We start from the raw sequence: 20959 nt of genomic DNA, 5'->3' as shown, positions 1-20959 counted from the left end.
TTTCTTCCCATTTTTCTTATTGTACGCTGCAAGACAGCTGCAAAGAGTTCAATAATTGCAAATCTCCCAAATTAAGCATAAGTTTTGCGATTAATTACAATCTTGCAATAATAATTATTGATCGCAACTCAACTGTCTTGCAAAGCCTCATCAGTAAGAGAAAGAGAGAAAGAGAGAGAGAGAGAGAGAGAGAGAGAGAGAGGGGGGGGGGTGGGGGATAAAAGCTAGATCTAGTTTACTTAGTTTAATTCTTAAAACTTTAATCCTAAAATCATAGGAAATTTAGGAGATTATTGGGGCGTTGCGAGAAAGTTGCAATCAATCGCAACTTTCTTGCAACGCCCCATCATTATGGGTCATAATTTACCAAATTCCTGAAGCCGAGGTTTGATGGATACTTTTATGCCTCAACCCATTTTCTTCTTATTTCTTGTATCCTCTCTTAGTTTCTTCCCCCCAATTTTAATTCCTTCGTTTCTTTCACATTTATCTTATCTCTCTCTCTCTCTCTCTCTCTCTCTATCTCTTTCTCTCTCTCTCTCTCTCTCTCTCCCCCTCTCCCTCTCCCTCTCTCTCCCCTCTCCCTCTCCCTCTCTCTCCCCTCTCCCTCTCCCTCTCTCTCCCCTCTCCCTCTGTTTCTCTCTCTCCCTCTCTCCTCTCCCCTCTCTCTCTTGCTCTCTCTGATCCCCTTTTTGTATAAGTGGGGGGGGGGGGGGGGGGATCCGGGAGCCAATAGTTGACCCGGTGCCGTTCCAGACCCCGTATTCCTGTCTATCACTATGTCGCACACATTACTTCTCTTTTTTTAATTGTCCTTTTCTTTCTCTAACTTTTCTTTACCTCCCTGTTTCACCTTCCCTTTTCCTTTCCTTTTCACTCTTCTTTTCTTAAAGTTTCCCCTTTTCCGAGGGGGGGGGGGGGGTCGAGGGGCGCCATTGTCGGCGGGGGAGGGGATATGCCCTCCCCCCCCCCCCCCCCACCCCGGTATGTGCCTCTGGATCTTGCTTGATATCTATGTTTTGTGATTGATAATTTCGGGAAGAAAGTCACAAAGCACAGGTAATTACCAAGTTTCTTGTCAAACATTTCAAAATGGAGAATGGAAAAAATTAAATAATTCAAATTTACTGCATGAGATTGAGAGCTCATGATACGGCAAACGCATGCGCAGTTACATTATTTACATCAGGGGTACCCGATGGTCCATCTCCCAGCTGACTGGATGAGGTCGGGGTACGGTCGGCCTATACTAACTAGCTAGCTTGTGCATTCGCGCGGCGTTACCGGCTTATCATTGAATTGGATCCTTCTACATCTCTGCTAGACCTATCTGTTGGTGTGCACTTTTCGTCGATAGGCAAAAACCATCCCTTTCGCTCGATATCGTTGACAGTTGAGGCTTTGTGGTCAAAGGTAAATATATCATGCACACTATACATACTTATTGATAATTTTAAAAGATATCTAGACTATTTGACGATGGGAAGAACTTATGCCATGGTACCCTGTCAGCGGAGCCGAAGTTGCGGCGTAGTCGATCTTTACTGCACCGATGGATGGCTGGCATTGACATTTTGTACGTGAGGCGAGCGCGAGGTGGGGGTTACTGAAAAATGAGAGGAGAGCTCGAGAGATGGGGCGACTGTCTTGACTGTTTGTAGTTTATTAGTGAATTCAGTCCAATATTTTGGGGTGTCAGTATCCTCCCATTCATAATTGCATTGTATAGTTGAGATTGTTCAAGACAATTATAAATTCTAGCATAGCGCTTTATTTTAATTGGCTATTGATGCAAGCGCGTAGCCAGGATTTCATTTTAGGGGGGGCGGTAGTGAGCACGCAAAGTGTGCGAATCACTTAAGAGCGCGCATAGCGCGCTCCCTAGGGGGTGGGTGCAGGGAGGGGGGAGTTTTCCCCCTCCCGCGCGAAGTGCAGAAGCTTTGAAAGAAGGCGATTCGTTGTACCTTTCTCGACTCATAATCCTTGTCTGAATTCAGTCCGCCCCTCCTGCGAATAGCGCGGAAGCTTTGACGTATTATTAGACAAAGAAGACTTTTCGTTATACCTTTCTCGACCCTTAATCCTTATTGGATTCAGTCCCCTCACGCGCGAAGCGCGGAAGTTTTTACGTTTCATTAATTAATCAGAGAAAGAAGACGATTCGATGTACCGTTCTCGACTCTTAATCCTTATCTGAATTCAGTTTCCTCCCCTCTCGCGCAAAGCGCGGAAACTTTGAAGTTTCATTAAAGAAGACGACTCGAAGTACCGTTCTCAACTCTTAATCCTTGTCTGAATTCAGTCCCCCCCCCCCTCCTCCTGCGTGAAGCGCGTAAGCTTTGACGTATTATTAGACAAAGAAGACGATTCGTTGTACCTTTCCCGACCCTTAATACTTATCTGTATTTAGTCCCTGTCTTTCGAAGCGTGGAAGCTTGACGTTTTATTAAATTATTAGAGAAAGAAGACGATTATTTGTTCCGTTCTCGACTCTTAATCATTAATTTGAACACAATTTCTCCCGTTCCGCGCAAAGTGCGGAAGCTTTGACGTTTCATTAAATTATTAGAGAAAGAAGACGATTCGTTGTACCGTTCTCAACTCCTTTCCCTTTTTCTTTCTACATCCTCTTTCTTTTTTTCTTCTCTTTCTCTCTCTTTTTTTTTTTTGGCCGGCGTTTTGGGGGGGGGGGCGACTGCCCCTACCCCCCCCCCCTGGCTATGCGCCTGTATTGATGCTGTTGTGTTGTTCAAAGGTGGCAGGTAATAAAGTGGAGCTTAAATGAGTTTCATATAATCTTGTCACTTGAGTTGTGGTTTAATGTGACTTTATTTTGGAAGAAATGTAATCAATGTATTATGGTGATTTTTGTTTTTAACTATTCACTCATGGTAACACTACAGTATGTATGTAAGCACCCCCCCCCCCTCTTTTACACACACACTTTGAGTGATACTGGTAATTGTTAGTCACATGTTTCTTTCATCTATGGTTCAGTCACAAAGTTCAGTTTTTCATTAGAATTATTATCAAGGTATATGATATCACCACTCTCCTTATGACTTTATCAGTGTGAAGTGGAGCTTTCATCCACATCTGTGGAATTTTTACAGTTCAATGACTGGAATCTCATTTAACCAATAATTAAATTGCAAGGGAATAAATAACCAATTTAGACTAGATACACTTAAGTGAAATAAGAACAAATAAATGCAAGGTATGCATTGTAAATTTATTAAGTAGGATATGGTATCAAAATGTCTCCCTCTGCAATTTCTGGAGGTCCATCGTATTTGTGTATAAGGAACACTATCCACAATCAAGCTATTATCTAGGGTGAATGTGAATAAAACAGTAGTTATCCACTCAAAATGTCCATAAAATATTAAAGATGCTATGTCCCTTTTGCAGCCAACATCAAATTCTGTCAAACTTTTCAGGAATTATGAATATGTCATGTATGTCTTATCTGTGAAGTTTAAACATTGTCAGTGTCCTAGTATTCAAATTATGCAAGTAAACCTGTACCTTCTAGACTACACTGTCAAACACTATTGAGTGACTAACTGACATCTTATTTTGTTTGGTAATAACATACATGTACATAAAATAAGCTGTAACAGGTACAGTACATGAGCATTTCTCTACGTCCATAACCCACTACTTGTAATGGCTAAAATTAAAGTGAATGAATCTTTGTGCAGCAAAATACTTACAACCATTCAGACAGTAAAAGGGTCTGAAAATCAAACTATTACTCAGGTGATTGCAATCACTTAAGTTGACTGGACAACTAAAGGTAATTTTTTCCCTCTGAAATCCATTTTTAAGCCTTTCTGTTTTGAGGGATGTTCTAGATTAGTATTGTCTTTCAAATGCCGTTGGAATTCAACCTTTTCATTTTTGGGGGCCTGCAAATGAGACATAGTACCTTTAAAAGGAATTATCAAAATTCAAAATATTTGTTGATAATCCTTATTAAAAGTAGCTTTGGGAGATAGTCAAGCTGTTAACGTTGTTGAACATTTAGATTTAGAATTAATACGTTACAATAGCTGTAATGGAAACTATCCTTTTGAAGGGTTTTTATGGCAATACTATTTTAATATAAACATAATGTTGGATAGATTCTTGTGTTGGGAAAACTCAGCAGTGCATCAGATGTATGTTCAACGGAATAGATTTGTTTCACACAGGGTTGTATGAAGATATATTTGCAGTAATTATATTTAGGATAAATGAATGATTGCAAAATTTTCTAAGGGAAAGTAGGATTTTTGAATTCTTTTAGTATAGGGCAAATGGGTGGGGAACTTGCACAATAAGTCACAGAGTTGCCAATTTGTGTGTGATTGCACGCTCATTTAAACAAATTCACAACTTTCTTATTTTTAATAATTTTCACTGGCCTGTTTCTCTAATTGTTCTGCTTGTGTTTTAAAACCAACTTATTATCAGGGTGGACTTCCCTTTTAAAAGTGTAATTACTTGAATGTAAGTGAGTATTCATAAGCAGTTTTTATAGATTCAGATGAACGCCTACTGTAGGTTTAAACGAGGTACCGATAGTTATCTGACTAAGACGTTTCAAAGTTCAATGTACAAATTGACCTAAGAATATATTTTGACAGTCATTTGATAAGATAATGATAGTCACAATTGATTCATGATCTAAACATTGGTAAATTTCTTTGGGTATTGCTGTAGTAAATTAGTAAGCCTTCTTTTGATTAGTTTAGGGTGATTCAGACCAGTGTAAAATTACTTTTTATTTTTTATTTTTCATAATGTAGGAGAGCTATTCTATGATGTTCTATACAGGAAGGGTCTGATTTATCTTGGGATAATTTTGTATCTTTTTATAAATGTTTACATTCTCTTTAAAAAGATCCAGGTGGCTAAATTGCCCCACCTCCTTCTCGGAGTGCTGTATGTCTCTGATACAGTATTTCACAACTAAAATGCACTAACTCATCATTGAAGGCTTCTAAAGTCAACAAATTTGAATCTTTGCTGTCACCCATTTCCTAATGTGGTTTGCATGATACAGTAATGAAGGAGAATGAAATGAGAATTAAAGAATTATTTTTCTCTGAGTTTGATAATTGTTAAATATGGGTCCAAACAAATAGATGAAGAAATGAAGTAAAGCTAATGTTGATGAGTGTTCATCTTTATGTTTCAAAAAAAGTTTTGCATATAAATCGGAAGGTTTGAATTGATGGTTTAATTGACCTCCCTGGATCCACTCTTGTAAAATAAGACTAAGGGTGCATTCAATCGAATTTTCGAAGCTAGAATCACAAACATGAATCACAATTCAAAACGCTGTTACAAAAAGCAAGGTCACTGCGGTTTGCGTTCAAGCGATTTTTCATCAACGCTGATTCTAGCTCATTGCGAGCCAAACCACTGCGCATCACACTGCGCAGTATGGCCCAGGAACTTCGGCGCGCGCTTTCTGGAATTGTTTACGGCCGACTGTCGACTGCTGTTTTGAGCATAGATCACAATAATAAGACAAAGAATGAGAAGGTGATAGAAGGAAGAAACAAAGAATAACATAAGGAAAGACAGAAAGACAGAAAGAGAGAGTGATAGAATGCTTAAAAACAAAGAATTACATAAAAGGTGATAGAAGGAAAAAACAAAGCATAACATAAGAATAGAAGGAAGAAACAAAGAATAACAAAAGAGAAGGTAATAGAAGGAAAAAACAAAGAATAACATAAAAATAGAAGGAAGAAACAAAGAATAACATAAGGAAAGACAGAAAGAGAATGTGAAAAAAGGAAGGAACAAAGAATGACATAAGGAAGAACAGAAAGAGAAAGTGATAGAATGATTAAAACAAAGAATAACATAAGAGAAGGTGAAAGAAGGAAGAATCAAAGAATAACATAAGGAAAGATAGAAAGAGAAAGTAACAGAATGATTAAAACAAAGAATAACATAAGAGAAAGTGATAGAATTATAAAAACAAAGAATAGCATAAGAGAAGATGATAGAAGGAAGAAACAAAGAATAACATAAGGAAAGACAGAAAGAGAAATTTATAGAATGCTTAAAACAAAGAATTACATAAGAAAAGGTGATAGAAGGAAAAAACAAAGAATAACATAAGTATAGAAGGAAGAAACAAAGAATAACATAAGGAAAGACAGAAAGAGCAAATGATAGAATGATAAAAACAAAGAATAACATAAGAAAAGGTGATAGAAGGAAAAAAACCAAAGAATAACATAAGAATAAAAGGAAGAAACAAAGAATAACATAAGGAAAGACAGAAAGAGAAAATGATAGAAGGAAAAACAAGGAATAACATAACGGAACAGGCCACGATGGTATAGTGAACGCAAATTGCATGCAAAGCGGGCGCGCGGTTTTTCCCAAACCGGAAGAGGCTTCGTCATACAATCATGATTGAGAACTCCGTCCGTTCAATCGAATTTTAGCGACCGTGATTCTTTTGAATCATGATACAAAACGCATCTTTTTCAGCGTTTCATGTTTGTGTTTTCAAACACGTTTATTTTTACGACCGACGAAAAAATCGCTTGAACGCATTGCTTTTTAAACTAAACGTCTTTAGAAACCGTGATTCTAGGGTGAAAAAGTGTTGATTAAACGCACCCTTAATAGTCGTACCTTTTCTTTAGTTTCAGTTGTCACAGACGAGTGAGTATGAAGGTCAAAATGTCATTTTGCCAAATGAAATTCCGATGATAAGGAGAATAATGAATTGAGCAAATGCGTAATTTAATTGAGTTTATCTTCTCAGCTTCATGAAAACAAGTCATTCAAGAATAGAATCACACTTCAATTAAGTATCTGACCCGTGTAACACATGCCCAATGACTTGATAATCTTGCCTTCTTTGCAGTTTGGGAAAGGAGATTTAAGCATGACCCTTCTTTATCAAAACGTTTGTACTTTGTTATTCATGACAACTGAGATGGGAGCAACATATCCTAAAAAATCAGACCTGCTTTTCTTATTTAATTTTTGAATAATGTTTTTTTAATCTGATTTTGTTCAAACTTTCTAATATCTGTTTCTCCTTTCCCCCTGTTTTCCTTCCTAGCAACTTTCTGTAATAAAGTGGTTAGTCTAAGCTGTTATAACAGCCTGTAACAGGTCTAATTACACTACTCGTCTTTGTTCTCAAAACATTCTTATGTGTCTGCTGTTGTGATAAGTTATTTGTAAATAAATAGTGACATACCATTTTTGCCATACAAGTGCTTGTGGGAAAATGCACTTGAAATTGAAACTTAATCCTATGATAACGAGACGTTATCATGCACCGCAGCATCATGTATCTTAAACTATTTGAACTCACTACTTAGCTATAATAAAACAATAATAATTTTGGACCTCTCTCTTCTATCATCTTTGTTCCATTCTATTTGCGGTTTTCCTTATCTCATTAATTTTGTAACAACATAATTCTAGAGATCACATTGTAAAGTCGTTACCCGCACATTTCCCCTAATTAAAGCTGCTATGATTCTGTAAACACATGGATTATTTTGACTGGTAATCAAATAATTCAGAAATGAAATACCAGATGATCAACGGTATTGATCAGTACTAGATAATTGGCAGATAACTTTCAAATAAAGATTTTCCATTTACTGGAGTTTTATTTTACCTTTCATTCATCTAAGTAAAACACAAGTCAAACAATATCTAACTAAAGGGGCACACATTTTATTCTGAGAAGTGCAAGTTGAACAGTTTCTGTATTGTTTTCTTCAAAAGTATTCAATAATTCAAGTAATAATAAAATGGAGGTATAATGTGGTTCTGTCACATTATACTTGGTTCTGATCTCATGTGAGAAAACTTCAAAAAACATATCTCCTTTCTCATGAAAAATACTTACGTGTTGGAATTAGCACAAAGTCTTAATGTTTCATTTTAGAGATCCAAATCACCAATTTTTAGTAAAAACTAAAATCATAATTGGCATTGCTCTAACTTGCATGTTGTCATTGGTATTCAAATTAAATAAAAGACAAGAATAATATGAAATTTGCTGTAATACAGAATTTTGTGACATAAATTGAAATTGATTATAAATCGTATTGCTAAATTTGCTGTTTATTGAAAGTTGGAATGAGTTTCTTCACCATTTTAAGGAGAAAAATGCCATTAAGAAATGTTATTGATGTTGATTTTGGTTTAACATATTTTTTCAGTTTTTAAATATCTTGGGCATATTTATGGCCACATACATTGAAGATTTACTCTGATAATATGTAGTGTGTGTTGATGATACATACATAACTAAGGAAGAAGCATGCTACTAGATTTACATAGTATTCCCTTCCTTTTTAAAAATCTGTAGCATATTTAGTCATTATTTAAAAATATATATTTATGGTTGATAAATACAATTATTATAAAGTTCCGGTAAACAGAGAGGGAGGGCAAAAGAAATAGGCTTTCAAGCTCAGCTGAAATGTCAAGGGGAAATAACGATTGATTTTGGACGTTTGTATTAGTTCTATCGATGTGCCAATTAAAATTGAAGGGTATGGATGTAGTAGGGAGCCTGGCATCTCAATCAGTATGCAAACAGTTAATTAAAACTGCTCAGAAATCACTGACTTCTGATGCTGTACAACTACACGAGTAACCATTTTCCCCAGTCATCGTTCATGTTTGAATTCTGTGTAGGCGGGTTAATTCAATCAAAATATGGCTGCCAATACAACTTTTTTTTATAAAAGCAAATTGTTAAATTGATTTCGCTCCAAAGCACATTTCTCCCCTTTTTAAAAACATGTCTTGCCTGATTTCTCATTTTATACATAGTAAAATGGTCATTATGAAAGAATTGTTTATATGTAATGAGGTAGTAGAAGTAAGATGAATTTATGAAGTACAACTATTCCCCCCCCCCCCACTCCGTGAACGGAGGGATACCATGCGTGTTCCCAAAATGTCCAGTAAAGGGGTACTATTCACGCATCAAAGTCCGGCTCGTAGTACACAAAAATCTGGCCCGTATTGACTTTACACACCGGACTTAGGGGGGTGTTTTCAAAAGGAGGGAACATGAATATGCGTACCCTAAATAACACTGACTTGGGGGGGGGGGCCGGGACAACTATTACATAATTTACAAGTATACTCTGGGCCTTGTGTAACTATTTTCTGGTACTACGTACTTCAAAATTTTTGGCTCACAACCAGGAGGGGTATGAATTACACATAGAAGTCATTTTGGAAAAGAGTAAATGAAGTCGCCCTTTTATCAAATTCTACTCCAATACACGTACTTTGAAAATGTAATGGAGTGTAAATATTGCATTGTAAAGCTAAAATCTACATGTTATGTTGTCTTTGTTGTTTGTTTTTGTTGCTGTTTTTATTGGGTACCATATATAGTATTTATATTTATTGTTAAAATTAATGTCTAATGTAAATACATGTATACAGTTTCATAGCTAGGTAAAAATATTTGCAGAGAATTAATTAATTGTTTAATGAGTGCGGAATTTTACTATCTATCTAAAGCTCTATGAATTGCTCTACTACTGGTTGTTTAACTGAATATTATGCACCTCGGTGTATGTCTACATCCATGTACTTTGAAAGGGGTTATAAAATCACATCTTTACCGTGCACACAGCAGACCAGTCCATTGCTCATCACATCAACATTACATACATGGCTCATGCACCATGCATCTTTCCCCCAAAGACCTCAAAGCTGTTAGTCTCATAAAAAAAGGAAAAGGAAAATCCTTCGTCATACAACACAAGGCCGGGCTTCCCATCTCGGAGAAGCAAGAGTGCTGTCCCTGGAAATAGATGTCGATGGATGGAGCCCATCTCCTCCATTGCTTGGCTGGCTGGGGGATGAGATATGTGAGGATGAGAGGGATGCCAGCCAGGAGAGATCTATGTGGAAGATGGTTCCACCAGATGTTCTCCTGCCTCCTCGCAGCCAGAATCCCAAAGGTTAATTTCATCACAGCCACACGCCTGCCCCCGAGAGTCACCGCATTAATGCTAAGAAACCCATTTACGAATCATCTCACTGACTAATTGAGGGTCATCGGGCAGGGTAAAGAGGAGGGATTTTGTCTTTTGACATGCTCTTACTCAATATCTCTTGTTTGGGATCCCTATACTCCTCCCATTTCCAGTTAGATTCTATTGTTGGATATTTTACCTTTCTGAAGTTGGTGCTCTCCCCTTTCATAACCAGCCATAATATTCTATCACAGTCTCTGTATTTCCTTTGGTTTATATGATTCATCATGCTTTAAAAAGTGTCACTGAAGATCATTTTATGAGGGGTCTTTAATATGTTTTGTACTATCACCTCTGAATAGGAGTTTGATATCTTGAGTAGAAGAAAGGGAATAGGGATCATCTCAGAATGGATGTCTGATATGTTTTGGCAGTAGGATCTAGGGTTTACCTCTGCATGAAACCAAGTTTGATATGTTTGTACAACAGGATCTACAAATGATCTCAGAATGGTAGTTTTATATCTTCATTAGAAAGGGAAGTACTGACAGTCTCTAGTTAGGGAGTGATCTAGGGATCATCTCAGAATGATAGTTTGATATCTTCATTAGAGAGGGAAGTAGAGACAGTCTCTGGTAAGGAGTGATCTAGGGATCATCTCAGAAAAGGTGTTTGAATTCTTCTGTAAGTGTGGAGCTATTGTAGAAGGGGGTTAGGTCAAATATGAGACCATCTTGAATATGGAGTTTGATATCTTTTGAAGGAAGGGGTATATCTTTATGTTCAAGAATAACATTAGAAAATGTCTACCAGGTCACTTTACAAATTTGACCCAAAGAACAACAATCCTATCAAAATTGAAGCAAATATGCTTTGACTGATCTCACACTGACGCTTTTCACTTTACAAATTGAATGCTAGTCATTGCTTTATGTAATTTTAGAATTAAAATTCCATAGATGTTATGACCGTTCCATTTTAGCACATAGATCTGTACAAACAGCAGCATTTCGCCATATCCTGATACATTGGTATATTCTTTTCTTTCATTATTGATCTGTCGCTCATGCCTCTAGTCTCTACATGATGAAATGTGAATGTTTCACATTATATCCTTTTTGATTTGTTTTGGATTTGCGAAATGGGCATCAAAGTCTTATACAACCAAAGACTCATTTGTGGGTAAGCTCCTTTAAAACTAACTTCATTATGATAGCTTATTGAAATCACGTAAAATGCGAACTCGATAAATATGGTGCGCGTGTAGGCATGTCCACTTTGTGCGGCTGTAAAAAGAAAATCATGGAAGGAATGTTGAGTGTTTCTAACGTGGAAACAAGGATGAAAGTGTTTTAACAGGGTCTCTACCCTCCATTGAGGAGTCACAGATCCCTTTTCCATCTTCCAAGTTTTCATAGCATGCACATGATACGTTGAGGGATGACCTAGCACAGTTGTGTATGGAGTGCATTGACGGTTTGAAGCAAGGTTTGAAGCAAGGTCATCACGTGGGTTACATTAGTCTCAATTTGTTTGACAACTGTCATGTGAGCACAGGTAAATTGATACCTTCTCATTCGTCACCACTCAGGGGCTGTGTCTTACAAGATAGGGGGCTAATATAACAGACTTGGAAGAGAGAGGCGAGCACAAGCTTGATACTGGATTGTATATGGTGCGGCACAAATATAAAGTTCAGTATGAAATATGTCAAGTTTGAATGTATTTCTCTCTAATGAAAATGATTTTGAACAATCTCATCCCCTTAAGTACACAGTAAATATCTTGTTTTTAACCAAACTATTAACAGGGAAGCAAAGACGCTACTTGCAATTCTACAAACATTGCTCTAAAGTACACTCTGTCTTCCTACTGACACATGGAGCTTTTTTCTATTAAATGGGAGGAGCTAGATTTAACTTGACTAAGATGACACCCCTCCTTAAATATTAGCCTTCTGCCCACTTATCCTGTGTGATGGAAGTGATATGCTTGCTCTGTCTCTCCTAACCAGGGTCTACCTGTAACATGAGCATGCTAACTACCTTCCATGGTTCACTATGTCTCTCTGTGCGAGGCCATCCCTAGCGCTTCCTTCCCTACACACAGGACTTGGGAGAGAAAAGGGTGGTAAAAAAATCAATACCATCACTGCAATGAAAAGGATTGCCTTGGCTGGCTTGGTGGCTATTTACGTGTCATTCTCGTCCTTTCTCTCGCATTGTCCGTCGTATGTTGGTTTGCGCTTCTTTGATGGAATTCCACTTCCTAATAGTTCACCCCTTGAGGTTTCTGACATTTGAAAACGATTTCCTTTGGGTTTGCAAACAGTCACCGTATACAACCCTGTAAGTTGGTCGGTATAGGTAGGCCAGTAGAATCCCCCAAATGAAGTGTGAATGCATTGCCTGCGTATGTAAATACAGTCACACCTGTATCGGTGGCTACCTTTGTATAAACCTCACCTGTCTAACCCACATTGTCCTGACCTAAGATGAAACTTGAGAATGCTCTCCTTTGGATGGCTGTTATAGACAGATTTAACTGTAATGTACATGTAAATCACGTTTCCATGTTGTTTAAAGAAGCACAAACAGTTGGCCAATGACTGTAATATTATTTTATAATATTCATAAATTGGATATTATGTTGTTCATCGTAAAACAAAAGCACTTTATTTGCATTTTACATACATGTATGTACCAAATATATAAACTATATGTATTAAGTATGTACTGACAATACTGTAAAGTTCAGCTGATTATCATTGATTTAAATTCAGGAATTATACATTTGTATATCAGTACTTTAGCTTATGCAAGACCTTGATGTCATTAGTGGCTTCTTCCTCTAATCAATTCTTTGTTCTATTTGAGTGTTGATTGACCTTTGTATCCAGTCATTCTGCATGGTCTGACTAGTGATTTGACCCCTGGTAGACCCTAGCATGTCCATTAGGGCAAACTCACCAAGTAATTAAGATATTGACACAAGAGTTTTTAGCAGTCTTGATTGTGATGACAGTTGAAGTGTTGACACATTGGTGAAAACACACCTTTTTAATCGTTTCTAACTTTCTACAGGACATCCTCCAAAGACGAACGCTAACCAGGGATTGGAACAGGTCTACGTACAGAGCAAGTAATCTGCTTTCTGAAGGTGAGGAGGAGTACACTTTGAAAGAGAGGTCTAATGCAAGTATTTGTAGTTTATTTTGTTACCATGGTTTTTAAAATGGAAGTCAGCTGTGATAATCTCATACATGTAGTAGTGGACAGACAAGATACTTGTACGTCACAATCAAACACCACCCTAGGTTATTAGTATGATAACACAATAATCCACTAGTGCGAAGGAGTCCATCTACCTGATAGTGTATGGCAAAGGTCTAAATTTCAGTTGATAAGAAAACAAGATGTCATTCATAACTGCTTAAGATTGACCCAGTTCATTCATAGGATTATTTGTGAATTAATTGATACCAATAAGTGTTCATTTCAATAAAAGGAATTGAGTTGGGAATTGTAAACCAATTTTTAGTCAAAATACCTTTTATAATGGAAACCTAGTTAGAATATCTTGTTATGAACATATTAATATAAGTTTAGCTTTCCTTCACTTATTTTCTTAAAGAAAAAAAAATCAATATGTGATTGCAAACAAATTGCAAAACTCTTTTAACCAAGGCCTTGGCATTCTCCATTAGTATGAATTTCAGAGATCAGCACAGCTTACAAACTACTTTACATTGTTACCATTTGCCTCCCAGGTCTATAATTGATTTTCTCCAAAAGAAGCTGTCCTATCTTGAGGTCACCTATTGAAATAAGAAGAGATCATTCCCTAACAGGGAGGTTCTAAATGCTCTACAGCTAAATAGACCATTGTTGCAGTCCCTTAAATAAACCCTCTTGTCACAAATTGAGTTTACTCAAGGCACAACAATGCCTTTTATATCGAACACAATACATACCCTAGTGAGCCACTCAATTATCATACATACTTACCAGGAGGTGTGGTGTAGCCTTTTTCATTGCTTTGTATGACTTCTAAGATCAACAAATTTTCTCATTTTTGAGGTGTTTTGACAGGAATTGGAATAATAGCAGTGTCAAAGAGGATCTTTAAATTGGACAAAAACATTGCTACCTGCTTTGTGCATATTTCTTGTAGGTACAGTATATTTTTCAGCAGTTGTTGTAGAACTAGAAGGTAACTGTTATTTGTAGGATTAAGGTCTTAAGAACAAACACTGTTTGAAGGTTTCTCTCAAATGTTTTTATTACGAACTAATGAAACTGTCAAGTTCTGATAAAATGTATACAGGAAAACATGTGTCACTTGTGCTGAGAGCTAGAAACACAGTACTTGAAATGATCAAGTATGAGTCTCTGGCTCTCTTCAGACAATTCCCCCCCAAAGAGCACTTTTATCAATGCATTGATGAATAGCATAAACTTCTTTATCAAAATTACACTGCTTTTTTCTGATTATGTTTGATTTGAAGTAATCACCTGTTTCTTATTTCTTTTCTGAAAGGAAACATTGTTCTGTAAAAACGAGACTTCTGAAAATCATGAGATATAAGATTCTTATGAAAACATTTTGATATCATTCAGCTTCAAAGATGTATTGATAATATCATCCTTGAGCTTCGATGATGTATTGATAATGTCATCCTTGAGCTTCAATGATGTATTGATAATATCATTAAGCTTTAATGACGTATTGATAATATCTTTCATTCTAGACCTATTTTGAGATTTCTTTGCCTCTCATGGAGCCCCATTGCCTCTGAATTATGGATATATTATGACTGTTTATTGTGGGCAAATATTGACTATGAAAACATCTGTCTGTGCTTGAAGCATGCATACATTCATGCAATTCACACTCGAGGGCCAAATCATACCAGGTACCTCATAAATGTTCTCACCTCAACACGACCTTATGTGTGCATAATGAGGAGCCCTTTAGAGTGCATTATGCCAATCCTCTTGAACATCTTTATATATTTTCTTCTCCAAATCGATGTTGAGAACTGCTTCTGTATGTTTAATGTTAGAAATCATTAAGACTTCAGATCACTTAATGGATTGGTATTTTGTGACAGATTAATCGGTGGCAGACAATTTTTTTTTATATGACAGTTGTTCCCAGTAAGTTTCAACTTGAGTCGTCTCTGACCAGTCTGACATGGAATCCAACTTGTTATGTGAAAAATAAACTGCTGTTTCAAGTAACTCCACAGTAACAATAGCTGTTATTTAAATATTTTGTGATTTATAGTAAAATTAAAATTAAATTGATTACAAGCACATGGTTTATGAATAAAGTTTGTTCTCTTGCTAATCTACTGTCTGAACAGAATAATCTATTTTGAAATTTATTTTTTTAAATTCTTTCTATTTTTCATCTACTGGTAATTTTCTTTAACTATTTGCAATGGATAGGAACAATGTGTTTTCTAAGAAATATCACTATCTTTCATGTTTTCGTTGAACCAGAAAGGGAAGTTTCAAGATGGCCTCATATACTTGACCCCCCCCCCCCTCCTCCACAACAAAAGGGTGATACAGATAGATAGTTTAAGATGCCTCGTTGCTGGAAGAGCTTGATTAGAAATTGTATATATTCTCTAATTATAAATCTCAAAATTCCCATGGTCATTTTTAATCAGTACGCTTTAAAAAAATCTGTGTGTCCACAGCCTGGTGTGAATGAGTGCAATGTTGGTTGGCAGGGAATACACCTGTAAGGGAGAGAACATCGGTATCCAGGGGCCATATTGTTTTCTCATTAACCTCCATGAATCGTGATCAACTAGCATCTTAAAAATTGGGTCATCCCATCAGAGCCAATCAAAGGTGTGCTTGCTTCAGGGACCATCTCTTCTTCCTACAAACAAAACAATTGAAGTGAAGTGGTTCATGGGTAATACAAAGGTTGCTCAGAGATCCTTGTTTCATGATAGAAGATGGGGAAAAAACTAAGAAAACATTGATACTATAGAAAGGAAGAGAGAAAAAAAGAACCAGGCTCGAAGAGAAAGCCAGTATTTTACAAATTGCAGAGGATGCTCTGATTGCATTTGAATTCTTACAAACTGAATGTATACTGAGATGTTTCACTTGAAGTGATACAAATTTTGGAGATTTTCATGTGATTCATAGCAGGTTAACAAATTTATTATTAGTTAATTTTGTAATATTTTGCATCAGAAATGAATATTCATGTCGTGAGGGAATGTTTACTGAGTTTAAACCACTTGTAAAATCACAGTCATATGTGTGTATGCATCATTGCACTTGGCTATATATGCGTGATATGATTCGTGTCAATCTATGAATTATCTCATTTGGATGGGGACTGCATAATATTCGATCACAATACATGCAAAGAAAAATACCAACATGCCCTGCCAGGGGGCACTATTCCAAAAGTAGAAAATATTGATGAGAGCGAGCGTTAAATTGTTGTTCACGTCGTTAGCATGCAAAGTGCCTGGTGGAGGCTATATGTGATGTAATGCTGGCTGGTTTAGGGATGCAGTCATCGTTAGCAAGATGGCATTAACAGGCCTTAATTGTTCTAGTTGGATGCTGGAGATTGAGACGAATCAATATGTGTGTCGCCACCGAGGTTCCGGAATAGCGGGGAACGGCAGAGGGGAAATTGATAAAAGAGAAAGATATGTATGAGTGATGGTGTCAGATTACGGATGGATAGAAAGTGGGATTCATGAATTCAAGAGTATCAATCAGGAATTGTGGTATGCAAATTTGAGTACCTATTCAGGGCATCAGTAGGTTCTTCCCTGTATGTTCTCAGCAATATGATGGATTCCTTTGCTTTTTCGGATATGATTATTATGAATTATTATTATGAATAATGGAATAGTCAACATAACTGAGATAGCAATGATCAGTAGATTTGGCAGACCTCTAAAATTTTATATAGATGTTGCTTTTGGAAAGTGAGGCATAAAACAAATACTAGGATTAAAATATCAGAAAGTAAGGGGTGCATTTTCATTCTGTGTCATTGCTTCCAGGATGTTATGAAACATTCACATTTTTATTAAGCATGTATTTCCAATTTTGTTTTCATGACTAGTTAATTTGATCATAACTAGCTATTGTATTAATCAATTACTAGTTAAGAGCAGTTAAGTCTTTCTGGCTATTAGGCATCAGTGACTTTTTGAAGGCTGGAAAATGTGAGATTTACATGAATCTTACACATTTTTGCATCCATTTATTCATTCCATCAGTCATTCAAACTATCCTTCTATCATTCTTTCGTTCATTCTTCCTCATTGGATAAGAAGTATATGGAGCCCTATCAAGTCTTGAGAGGTTGAGGACTGATCACAAGCTTGAGAGCCTTAAGTTTCAAGGAAACACTCCAAACTAATACGTCCATGTCTGATTAGATTGCAGCCTTCATAGGAACCTTTGAATTTGTCACAACCAATACACCTCACAGTTCCCCTTTTGAGCTATAGGGAAATAATCACTACCAACTATGAAAGAATGATGATTGAATATTCAGTAACATCAAACATATAGACAACAGACCCACAAATGGTAATACTTGTTTTAGTGTTTGCACTAAAGAAACAACCTGTCTAAAAAAGACAGAATTGCAGGGGAAGAAAAAAACAATGACGGAATAACTTAATTCTTTAATAACTAAATAAGTGATAATCGATAAATGTCTAGATAAATAAATATATACATTCATAGTATACATGAATATATGAAGTTTACTTTAAATTAAAATTGCTTTATTCTTTCATTCTTTACGATGAGAGTAATATTTCTTAATATAGTTGTTCATTTTTTTTGGTTCTCATTTAGATTCATGAGCTCAGAAGAATTAGAACCAGAGCTCATGTTGCTATAAGAAAATCATGAGAGAAAGTAATTTAAGTTGGTTATCATGCAGAACTTACAGACAGGCTTTGTCAATGTTGCATGTGATTGCAATCATCCTACCATGTAAAGGGAGAAGTGATATTGAGTATTACTTAATTTTTGCTCAAGGAAGTTGATAAGTGCTGGTATTGTCTTGCTATTGAAAGTGATCATGAAGTCATTTAATATTTTCAGGAAAAGAAATATGAGCTTGTGAGCCAACAATTACATCAAATTGAATTGTGTTAGATTATAGGAATACATCGAGTTGGTTTTAGCATCTTTGATTTTCATTTGAAGTTGTTAATAATGAATTTAATTTCATGTACTGGGAAAATATAGTGCTCAATCTTCTGGCTTTATAAGATAACAATTCAAGAGTAGCGGTATATAGAATAAAATTGACTTGCCACCGGTTAACGCATTGCATTTTAGTAATCAGTAATTTCACTTTACGTGTGTCGGCTCACATCAATTCTTGTAACAGTCCTTACAGCTGCACACTGCCACCACAGTCATTAATCTCTGACAAAGCTTGTGCCCCGTTTGAGCTCCTATCGCCTGCGTGCGCTGCAGAGAATCATGGGAACTACATAAGTGTTGTGTGGAATACTCATTAGAGGCCTGTCAAGGCGCTTTCATCTGCTGCAATTGGACTATTGCAATGCTAGAAATTAGTTTCTCAAGGGTTGGATTTCATTAGATATTTGTTAATTTTTGTTTAATGAGCAGCACCTAATGGAAGTGACAGAAGTTTATATGTACCAGTGACTGTGGAATACTTTTACTGATTATAATTTTGTTAGAAGTTTGATAAAAGTAATCTATCTTTAGCCATGAGAAGTGGCATGTTTATCATTGTTGTTCAGTTCGCATAGGCCCACATCTATTTTTTAAACATTATGCGCCACAAATTAGCTGATGAAAGACTCGTCTTCATTTTGTGAGTGATCATCTTTGTTGATAAGAAATATAAATCTGTAATATTATCATGTACATGTATTTAGAGCTAACATTAATTCTCTCTGAAAAATTACCTTAGTGTAAAAGTTAGATGCGGGATAATGAATTTGCCAGTTTTTATGCTCTCAATATTTGTTTCATTTATCAATACTTTAACAATTCAGTGTAATAATTTTTTTGATGAGCCCTTTTATATTTTTCTGCTGGCATTGTCTTTGAGCTTTGAACTCCAGTGTATTTATCTATGCGGCCTTGATCATGTAGCCAGAGAAACATTACTTTAATGATAATGCACTCACATTTATGAATTGTGCAGATATTTAGTGCACAGATTCTTGAATCAGTCAAGTTTCTTCAGTCCAGCTTATAATACATTTTTACCACTTCCAAGACATTTTACTACTATAATACAGTACAGTCATATAATCTTGAATCAAGAGCAGAGAGCATTGAAACTTTCATATAATTTTGAATTTAAAAAATGCAGAGAGCATTGAAACTTTTACACAAAGAAAAGGGTACCGGTATTCACCTAATGCCTTTTACAGTGTTACGATAGTGGCAATACTCTCACACAACTAGAAATGCTCTATTGTAATCTTGTAGGTTGTACATGAAAATATGGAGGTGTTGTGGTATAGTGGTTCATTTACTTGAGTCTCAATCCAAGTGTTGAGGGTTTGAACCCCACCCCAGCATTAATTTGGCAAGACATTAATGCACAGTTCAGTGCCACTCTCCTTCCCGGTGGCAAATGGGAACTGGATAGAATACAAAAGGCATTGTAGTTTGTTCAGCATTGTGCGTATCTGTGAAATGGTGCCTGGCTGGAATTCTCCCCAGAGGGTGGAGAATGTGCATATATTGTGTGCAAGCAAGCCTGAATCCAACGACCTGGGTAATGATAAATTATATCTTGAATCCGGGTTGAGACACCGTTGAGATATAAAGCGCTATATAATCCCAGAATATTTTATTATTATGAAGATAAGGCAGCTCAAATTGTACAAGCTTAGGTACACAATAATATTAGTAGACCTATATTTCAAACCATTAATGTTTCATTAATCAAACACAACTAGACATTTATCTGGATCATGATTTACACTCATTTGCCTGGTAGAAATTTATAGCTGTGTCTATCTATGTGGTCATGTGCGTGCTTCTGATAAATATTTGGGAATTTAAAATGTCTGTAAAATATCAGCCGCAGGATGTATCATGACTTGTTTATTTTATTGTAATAAATCATCTTGTTTTATGTTAGATGTTTTAAATCATTTCTATTAAAATACATGTGTGAAGTAAATTGAAAGAAAACCTAAGGGTGCAATGGTCTCAAATGATTATCTCATGAACTTGAATCACTTTTTTGTTGTAAGTTTAAATTTGGAAACTTGCTTTTGGTTGCTAAATGGTATACTTGCCTGTAGCTTTGAGTTGTTGCCAAGAAGTTACAGACACTAGACGGTTGGTAATCAGCAGAATGAAAGAAATCAACCTAATAAGATTTTGTTCTCATGAAAGAGACTTGAAAATATTGAACATTCTGGAATTTGAACAGTCATAAATTATGGATTAGCTTGGGGCACCATCATTGTGCCCTATAAACAGCCGGGTTCGTGTGGGACCATCATAGTTTTCAATTTGTGAAACCTCAAGTTTTAAACATTGACTTGCTTTAATGATGCAGTTAAATTCACACAGTACTGAAACAGTACTACAGGCCACAGAAACCTCAAAGTCAATTGCATCTTGCACAGCCAATAATTGTGAATGAAGAGCACCCTCACCCCTTTCCACCCACCTCCAGATCACTTGTGGTTTCTTAAACTTAAACTTTTCAAAACCATATAAATGTGCACTCAAAGTCCTTAATAAACAACAAGTTGGCCTTAAAGTTTAAAACCACAAGCTAAATTTAAAAGTTTCTGGACTCTTGTGGGAACCTAGCTAATGTAATTTAGATCTAAATGCATTCATGTGGTTGCCCTTTGAAGACCCATTTAGATCCAAAATTAGAAATGGATTTTCTCTCTGGTTCCTAATGTGCAAGGTGTCTGAATTCACCTCACAGGATTCTTTCCC

The 20959-nt window shown here is 36.3% G+C and overlaps 1 protein-coding gene across 5 annotated transcripts in view; it reads left to right on the top strand.

Annotated features, from left to right (window-relative positions):
* Positions 1-1326: 1326 nt before the first annotated feature.
* The window catches only part of LOC581904 (neurexin-3), a 120877-nt gene continuing 101244 nt past the window's right edge, over positions 1327-20959 (top strand). For all 5 annotated transcript variants that reach the window (XM_030978600.1, XM_030978592.1, XM_030978587.1 and 2 more), the window contains exons 1-2: positions 1327-1413; positions 13073-13148. The gene's annotated coding sequence lies outside the window, so the exon portion shown is untranslated. The remainder of the gene's footprint in view (positions 1414-13072; positions 13149-20959) is intronic.

This window comes from Strongylocentrotus purpuratus, unplaced genomic scaffold, assembly GCF_000002235.5.
Source record: "Strongylocentrotus purpuratus isolate Spur 01 unplaced genomic scaffold, Spur_5.0 spur5_contig_813, whole genome shotgun sequence".
In the NCBI taxonomy this organism is placed as follows: domain Eukaryota; kingdom Metazoa; phylum Echinodermata; class Echinoidea; order Camarodonta; family Strongylocentrotidae; genus Strongylocentrotus; species Strongylocentrotus purpuratus.
Note: the sequence above shows the minus strand (reverse complement) of the source record. Positions and strands in the feature narration are given on the sequence as shown.